Raw genomic sequence first — 8,776 nt, forward strand, 5'->3', positions numbered from 1 at the left:
CCTGGTGGTCCCCCTTTTTAAGAAGGGGGACCGCACAGACTGTAACAACTACAGGGGCATCTCACTCCTCAGTGTGCCGGGAAAGATCCTGGCAAGGATTATTCAGCATCGCCTTGCCAGGCACGCTGAGGAGAGGCTGGCGGAGCCCCAATGCGGTTTCAGGAAAGGGCAGTCCTGCACAGATTCCATATTTTCTGTCCGTCTGCTACAGCAGAGGTGTAGGGAATTCCAACAAGACCTACATCTCTGCTTTATTGACCTGGTCAAGGCCTATGATACCATCAGTAGGCCTGGGCTCTGGGTAGTTCTTCGTGCTTTTGGAGTACCTGACCCTCTGCTCACGATCATTAAGGACCTTCATGATGGTGAGCGGGCCCGGGTAAAACTACGTGGCCGGGAGTCAGAGCCATTCCCTGTACACCTTGGGGTGCGACAGGGATGTCCTCTGGCTCCCACATTATTTAACATCTATTTTGACCACGTAGTTCGTGAAGCCTTCAATAGCTGTACCGGGGGAATCTCCATATGGTACAGATATAATGGGAGGCTAATCGATGCCCGGGTGCGGTCAAGGGATGGCTCCCTATTGCTCAACCACGTTATGTATGCTGATATGGTAATAGCTGCTCAGTCAGAGGAGGAGTTGGAGACGCTGCTGCTGAGACTGGAGCGTGCCACTAAGAGGTGGGGCCTTACCATCAGCCCCACCAAAACTAAGCACCTGCCTGGGTATTTTGTACCATCGGACACTCCACCCCCACAACTCCCAATCGGTGATGGGGCAGTTGTGGAGAGAGTGGAGAGTTTCCCATACCTGGGCAGTGTGCTTATGACTGGCTCCAGTTTAACAGCAGAGGTCTCACTCCGAATCAGTCGAGCGGCAATATCTTTTCATCGGTTGCGTAACGCTGTGTGGAAGCTACCTGGTCTGTCGCTCCGCACTAAGCTTCAGGTCTTCTCGGCCACGGTCATTCCCTCCCTTCTCTACGCTTGCGAAACGTGGACCCCCCTAATGGTACATCTTCGCTGGTTAGAAACATTTAGGCTGGCCTGCCTACGATCCATCCTGGGTTTAACCAGACTGGATTGTGTGAGGAGCTCACAAATCCTTGAAAGATCTGGGCAGGGTCCCATCGGTGAGCTCCGGCAGGCAAGGCTGCGATGGCTGGGTCATGTAGCCCGCATGCCCAGCCACCGAATGCCGAAACAGCTTTTGTTTGGCCGGATTGAGGGGGGTAAGCGGGTGCGGCACGGGCTAGAGAAGAGACGGAGTGATGTGGTACAGGAGGACGTGGAGCTGAGTGGACTTGCCGATGACTGGTACCAGCGGTGTCAAGATCGGCCTCTGTGGAGGAGGCTCGTGAAGGATGCTACTGGGCAGTTGGAGGCAGTCGCCCTCCAACAACAACGGAGGGCGGAGGAGCGACGCTCAGAACAACGAGCTGAGCGCCGGGTGGCTAAAGCACAGCAGGTTGGCACAGTAGGGGGCACAGGTGGTGCATCAGCCAGTCATCTCAGTCAGTCGACCCGTGGCACCTGGGTCTGCCCAGTGACCTCCTGCCAGCGGGCGTTCGACACTTCACGTGGCCTCACGGTGCACATAGCCTGGCACAAGCGTCGTGGTGACGTCACCGCCACTTAGTGGCGAATGGCGGTTGTTGTTGTGTCTCTGTGTGTCTCTATGTGTGTCTGTGTATCTCTGTGTGTGTGTCTGCCTCTGTGTATGTGTCTCTGTGTGTGTGTCTCTGTGTGTGTGTCTGTGTGTGTGTCTCTGTGTGTGTGTCTCTCTGTGTGCGTGTCTGTGTGTGTGTGTCTCTGTGTGTGTGTCTCTGTGTGTGTGTGTCTCTGTGTGTGTTTGTCTCTGTGTGTGTGTCTGTAAGCCTCACGCAGCCCGTCAGGGAGACTACACGGGGAGACATTTGTGTTGTCTCTGTGTGTGTGTCTGTGTGTGTGTCTCTGTGTGTCTCTGTGTGTGTGTGTCTCTGTGTGTGTCTCTTTGTGTGTCTGTGTCTCTGTGTGTCTCTGTGTGTGTGTGTCTGTGTGTGTCTCTGTAAGCCTCACGCAGCCCGTCAGGGAGACTAAACGGGGAGACATTTGTGTTGTCTCTGTGTGTGTCTCTGTGTGCGTGTCTCTGTGTGTGTTGTGTCTGTGTGTGTCTGTGTGTGTGTCTCTGTGTGTCTCTGTGTGCGTGTTTCTGTGTGTGTCTGTGTCTCTGTGTGTGTGTCTCTGTGTGCGTGTCTGTGTGTGTGTCTCTGTGTGTGTGTGTCTCTATGTGTGTGTCTCTGTGTGTGTCTCTGTGTGTGTGTCTCTGTGTTTGTGTGTAAGCCTCACACAGCCCGTCAGGGAGACTACACGGGGAGACATTTGTGTTGTGTCTGCCTCTGTGTGTGTGTCTCTGTGTGTGTCTCTGTGTGTGTCTCTGTGTGTGTGTCTGTGTGTGTCTCTGTGTGTGTCTCTGTGTGTGTCTCTGTGTGTGTGTGTCTGTGTGTGTGTGTGTAAGCCTCACGCAGCCCGTCAGGGAGACTACACGGGGAGACATTTGTGTTGTCTCTGTGTGTGTCTCTGTGTGTCTGTGTGTCTGTGTGTGTCTCTGTGTGTGCGTTTCTCTGTGTGTCTCTGTGCGAGTGTCTCTGTGTGCGTGTGTCTCTGTGTGTGTCTCTGTGTGCGTGTTTCTGTGTGTGTGTCTCCCTGTGTGTGTGTCTCTGTGTGCGTCTTTGTTGCCTGTGTGCGTGTCTCTGTGCGAGTGTCTCCGTGTGTGTGTGTCTGTGTGTGTGTCTGTGTGTGTCTCTGTGTGTTTCTGTGTGCGTGTCTGTGTGTGTCTGTGTGTGTCTCTGTGTGCGTGTCTGTGTGTGCGTGTCTCTGTGTGTCTCTGCGTGTTTCTGTGTGTGTGTCTGTGTGCGTGTGTCTCTGTGTGTGTGTCTGCCTGTGTGTGTGTCTCTGTGTGCGTCTTTGTTGCCTGTGTGCGTGTCTCTGTGTGCGTGTCTCTGTGCGAGTGTCTCTTTGTGCGTGTTTCTATGCGTGTCTCTGTGTGTGTGTCTCTGTATGTGTGTTTCTGTGTGTGTGTCTGTGTACGTGTGTCTCTGTGTGTGTGTTTCTGTGTGCGTGTCTGTGTGTGTCTCTGTGTGTGTGTCTGTGTCTCTGTGTGTGTCTCTGTGTGTGCGTGTCTCTGTGTGTCTCTGTGTGTGTGTTTCTGTGTGTGTGTCTGTGTGCGTGTGTCTCTGTGTGTGTGTCTGCCTGTGTGTGTGTGTCTCTGTGTGCGTGTCTGCCTGTGTGTGTCTCTGTGTGTGTGTCTCTGTGTGTGCCTCTGTGAGTGTCTCTGTGTGTCTCTGTGTGCGTGTCTCTGTGTGTCTCTGTGTGCGGTCTCTGTGCGAGTCTCTGTGCAAGTGTCTCTGTGTGCGTGTTTCTGTGCGTGTCTCTGTGTGTGTGTCTCTGTGTGCGTGTGTCTCTGTGTGTGTGTCTCTGTGTGTGTGTCTCTGTGTGTGTCTCTGTGTGTGTGTCTCTGTGTTTGTGTGTAAGCCTCACACAGCCCGTCAGGGAGACTACACGGGGAGACATTTGTGTTGTGTCTGCCTCTGTGTGTGTGTCTCTGTGTGTGTCTCTGTGTGTGTCTCTGTGTGTGTCTCTGTGTGTGTCTGTGTGTGTGTGTGTAAGCCTCACGCAGCCCGTCAGGGAGACTACACCGGGAGACATTTGTGTTGTCTCTGTGTGTGTCTCTGTGTGTCTGTGTGTCTGTGTGTGTCTCTGTGTGTGCGTTTCTCTGTGTGTCTCTGTGCGAGTGTCTCTGTGTGCGTGTGTCTCTGTGTGTGTCTCTGTGTGCGTGTTTCTGTGTGTGTGTCTCCCTGTGTGTGTGTCTCTGTGTGCGTCTTTGTTGCCTGTGTGCGTGTCTCTGTGCGAGTGTCTCCGTGTGTGTGTGTCTGTGTGTGTGTCTGTGTGTGTCTCTGTGTGTTTCTGTGTGCGTGTCTGTGTGTGTCTGTGTGTGTCTCTGTGTGCGTGTCTGTGTGTGCGTGTCTCTGTGTGTCTCTGCGTGTTTCTGTGTGTGTGTCTGTGTGCGTGTGTCTGTGTGTGTGTGTCTGCCTGTGTGTGTGTCTCTGTGTGCGTCTTTGTTGCCTGTGTGCGTGTCTCTGTGTGCGTGTCTCTGTGCGAGTGTCTCTTTGTGCGTGTTTCTATGCGTGTATCTGTGTGTGTGTCTCTGTATGTGTTTCTGTGTGTGTGTCTGTGTACGTGTGTCTCTGTGTGTGTGTTTCTGTGTGCGTGTCTGTGTGTGTCTCTGTGTGTGTCTGTGTGTGTGTGTCTCTATGCGTGTATCTGTGTGTGTGTCTCTGTATGTGTTTCTGTGTGTGTGCCTGTGTACGTGTGTCTCTGTGTGTGTGTTTCTGTGTGCGTGTCTGTGTGTGTCTCTGTGTGCGTGTCTGCCTGTGTGTGTCTCTGTGTGTGTGTCTCTGTGTGTGCGTGTCTCTGTGTGTCTCTGTGTGTGTCTCTCTGTGTGCGTGTCTGTGTGTGTGTGTCTCTGTGTGTGTGTCTCTGTGTGTGTGTGTCTCTGTGTGTGTTTGTCTCTGTGTGTGTGTCTGTAAGCCTCACGCAGCCCATCAGGGAGACTACACGGGGAGACATTTGTGTTGTCTCTGTGTGTGTGTCTGTGTGTGTGTCTCTGTGTGTCTCTGTGTGTGTGTGTCTCTGTGTGTGTCTCTTTGTGTGTCTGTGTCTCTGTGTGTCTCTGTGTGTGTGTGTCTGTGTGTGTCTCTGTAAGCCTCACGCAGCCCGTCAGGGAGACTAAACGGGGAGACATTTGTGTTGTCTCTGTGTGTGTCTCTGTGTGCGTGTCTCTGTGTGTGTTGTGTCTGTGTGTGTCTGTGTGTGTGTCTCTGTGTGTCTCTGTGTGCGTGTTTCTGTGTGTGTCTGTGTCTCTGTGTGTGTGTCTCTGTGTGCGTGTCTGTGTGTGTGTCTCTGTGTGTGTGTGTCTCTATGTGTGTGTCTCTGTGTGTGTCTCTGTGTGTGTGTCTCTGTGTTTGTGTGTAAGCCTCACACAGCCCGTCAGGGAGACTACACGGGGAGACATTTGTGTTGTGTCTGCCTCTGTGTGTGTGTCTCTGTGTGTGTCTCTGTGTGTGTCTCTGTGTGTGTGTGTCTGTGTGTGTCTCTGTGTGTGTCTCTGTGTGTGTCTCTGTGTGTGTGTGTCTGTGTGTGTGTGTGTAAGCCTCACGCAGCCCGTCAGGGAGACTACACGGGGAGACATTTGTGTTGTCTCTGTGTGTGTCTCTGTGTGTCTGTGTGTCTGTGTGTGTCTCTGTGTGTGCGTTTCTCTGTGTGTCTCTGTGCGAGTGTCTCTGTGTGCGTGTGTCTCTGTGTGTGTCTCTGTGTGCGTGTTTCTGTGTGTGTGTCTCCCTGTGTGTGTGTCTCTGTGTGCGTCTTTGTTGCCTGTGTGCGTGTCTCTGTGCGAGTGTCTCCGTGTGTGTGTGTCTGTGTGTGTGTCTGTGTGTGTCTCTGTGTGTTTCTGTGTGCGTGTCTGTGTGTGTCTGTGTGTGTCTCTGTGTGCGTGTCTGTGTGTGCGTGTCTCTGTGTGTCTCTGCGTGTTTCTGTGTGTGTGTCTGTGTGCGTGTGTCTCTGTGTGTGTGTCTGCCTGTGTGTGTGTCTCTGTGTGCGTCTTTGTTGCCTGTGTGCGTGTCTCTGTGTGCGTGTCTCTGTGCGAGTGTCTCTTTGTGCGTGTTTCTATGCGTGTCTCTGTGTGTGTGTCTCTGTATGTGTGTTTCTGTGTGTGTGTCTGTGTACGTGTGTCTCTGTGTGTGTGTTTCTGTGTGCGTGTCTGTGTGTGTCTCTGTGTGTGTGTCTGTGTCTCTGTGTGTGTCTCTGTGTGTGCGTGTCTCTGTGTGTCTCTGTGTGTGTGTTTCTGTGTGTGTGTCTGTGTGCGTGTGTCTCTGTGTGTGTGTCTGCCTGTGTGTGTGTGTCTCTGTGTGCGTGTCTGCCTGTGTGTGTCTCTGTGTGTGTGTCTCTGTGTGTGCCTCTGTGAGTGTCTCTGTGTGTCTCTGTGTGCGTGTCTCTGTGTGTCTCTGTGTGCGGTCTCTGTGCGAGTCTCTGTGCAAGTGTCTCTGTGTGCGTGTTTCTGTGCGTGTCTCTGTGTGTGTGTCTCTGTGTGCGTGTGTCTCTGTGTGTGTGTCTCTGTGTGTGTGTCTCTGTGTGTGTCTCTGTGTGTGTGTCTCTGTGTTTGTGTGTAAGCCTCACACAGCCCGTCAGGGAGACTACACGGGGAGACATTTGTGTTGTGTCTGCCTCTGTGTGTGTGTCTCTGTGTGTGTCTCTGTGTGTGTCTCTGTGTGTGTCTCTGTGTGTGTCTGTGTGTGTGTGTGTAAGCCTCACGCAGCCCGTCAGGGAGACTACACCGGGAGACATTTGTGTTGTCTCTGTGTGTGTCTCTGTGTGTCTGTGTGTCTGTGTGTGTCTCTGTGTGTGCGTTTCTCTGTGTGTCTCTGTGCGAGTGTCTCTGTGTGCGTGTGTCTCTGTGTGTGTCTCTGTGTGCGTGTTTCTGTGTGTGTGTCTCCCTGTGTGTGTGTCTCTGTGTGCGTCTTTGTTGCCTGTGTGCGTGTCTCTGTGCGAGTGTCTCCGTGTGTGTGTGTCTGTGTGTGTGTCTGTGTGTGTCTCTGTGTGTTTCTGTGTGCGTGTCTGTGTGTGTCTGTGTGTGTCTCTGTGTGCGTGTCTGTGTGTGCGTGTCTCTGTGTGTCTCTGCGTGTTTCTGTGTGTGTGTCTGTGTGCGTGTGTCTGTGTGTGTGTGTCTGCCTGTGTGTGTGTCTCTGTGTGCGTCTTTGTTGCCTGTGTGCGTGTCTCTGTGTGCGTGTCTCTGTGCGAGTGTCTCTTTGTGCGTGTTTCTATGCGTGTATCTGTGTGTGTGTCTCTGTATGTGTTTCTGTGTGTGTGTCTGTGTACGTGTGTCTCTGTGTGTGTGTTTCTGTGTGCGTGTCTGTGTGTGTCTCTGTGTGTGTCTGTGTGTGTGTGTCTCTGTGTGTGTCTCTGTGTGTGCGTGTCTCTGTGTGTCTCTGTGTGTGTGTTTCTGTGTGTGTGTCTGTGTGCGTGTGTCTCTGTGTGTGTGTCTGCCTGTGTGTGTGTCTCTGTGTGCGTGTCTGCCTGTGTGTGTCTCTGTGTGTGTGTCTCTGTGTGTGCCTCTGTGAGTGTCTCTGTGTGTCTCTGTGTGCGTGTCTCTGTGTGTCTCTGTGTGCGTGTCTCTGTGCGAGTCTCTGTGCAAGTGTCTCTGTGTGCGTGTTTCTGTGCGTGTCTCTGTGTGTGTGTCTCTGTGTGTGCGTGTGTCTCTGTGTGTGTGTCTCTGTGTGCGTGTGTCTCTGTGTGTGTGTCTGTGTGTGTGTGTGTCTCTGTGTGCGCCTCTGTGTGTGTGTCTGCCTGTGTGTGCGTGTGTCTCTGTGTGTGCGTGTCTCTCTATGTGTGTTTCTGTGTGTGTGTCTCTGTGTGTGTCTCTGTGTGCGTGTCTCTGTGCGAGTCTCTGTGCAAGTGTCTCTGTGTGCGTGTTTCTGTGCGTGTCTCTGTGTGTGTGTCTCTGTGTGCGTGTGTCTCTGTGTGTGTGTCTCTGTGTGTGTGTGTCTCTGTGTGCGCCTCTGTGTGTGTGTCTGCCTGTGTGTGCGTGTGTCTCTGTGTGTGCGTGTCTCTGTATGTGTGTTTCTGTGTGTGTGTCTCTGTGTGTGTCTCTGTGTGCGTGTCTGCCTGTGTGTGTGTCTCTGTGTGTGTGTCTCTGTGTGTGCCTCTGTGAGTGTCTCTGTGTGTCTCTGTGTGTGTGTCTCTGTGTGTGTGTGTCTCTGTGTGCGCCTCTGTGTGTGTGTCTGCCTGTGTGTGTCTGTGTGCGTCTTTGTTGCCTGTGTGTGTGTCTGCCTCTGTGTGTGTCTCTGTGTGCGTGTGTCTCTGTATGTGTCTCTGTGTGTGTCTCTGTGTCTGCCTCTGTGCGTGTCTCTGTGTGTCTGTGTGCGTGTCTGTGTGTGCGTCTTTGTTGCCTTGTGGGGAGCGATAGTGTAGCGGTTAACGCGCTGCGCTATGCACCTGGCGACCCGGGTTTGATTCCCGCTCACGGCCAACACCAGTGACGATTATCTTAACCGGTCCCGGGCCTCCCCTAGGTCGACTCAGCCTCAAATGAGTACCTGGTGCGGTGTGTAAACATTGCCACTAGGGAGACAAAGGCGGTCGGGCGTGGTGCTGGCCACCCACCCCCTCGTGTACCGTTCCGGCCTTCATAGGTGCCCGCTAACAGCACTTGCCCTACAGTCTGTTAAGGCTATATGGGGGATCTTTGTCTTTGTTGCCTGTGTGTGTCTCTGTGTGTGTGTCTCTGTGCGCCTGTCTCTGTGTGTGTGTCTCTGTGTGTGTGTCTCTGTTGCCTGTGTGCGTGTCTCTGTGTGTCTTTGTTGCCTGTGTTCGTGTCTCTGTGTGCGTCTTTGTTGCCTGTGTGTGTGTCTCTGTGCGCGTGTCTCTGTGTGCGTGTTTCTTTGTGTGTGTGTCTCTGTGTGTGTGTTTCTGTGTATGTCTCTGTGTGCGTGTCTCTGTGTGTGTCTCTGTGTGTGTCTCTGTGTGCGTGTTTCTGTGTGCGTGTCTCTGTGTGTGTTTCTGCGCGCCTGATGTCTGCGAGTGTGTCTCTGTGTGTGTCTCTGTGTGTGTGTCTCTGTGTGCGTGTCTCTGTGTGCGTGTCTCTGTGTGTGTGTCTCTGTGTGTGTGTCTCTGTGTGCGCGCCTCTGTGCAAGTGTCTCTTGTGTGCGTGTTTCTGCGCGCCTGATGTCTGCGTGTGTGT

Source organism: Petromyzon marinus, unplaced genomic scaffold, assembly GCF_048934315.1.
Source record: "Petromyzon marinus isolate PM22_M1 ecotype Great Lakes invasive population unplaced genomic scaffold, UKy_Petmar_22M1.pri1.0 PM_G_Scaffold_105, whole genome shotgun sequence".
Classification (NCBI taxonomy): Eukaryota; Metazoa; Chordata; class Hyperoartia; order Petromyzontiformes; family Petromyzontidae; genus Petromyzon; species Petromyzon marinus.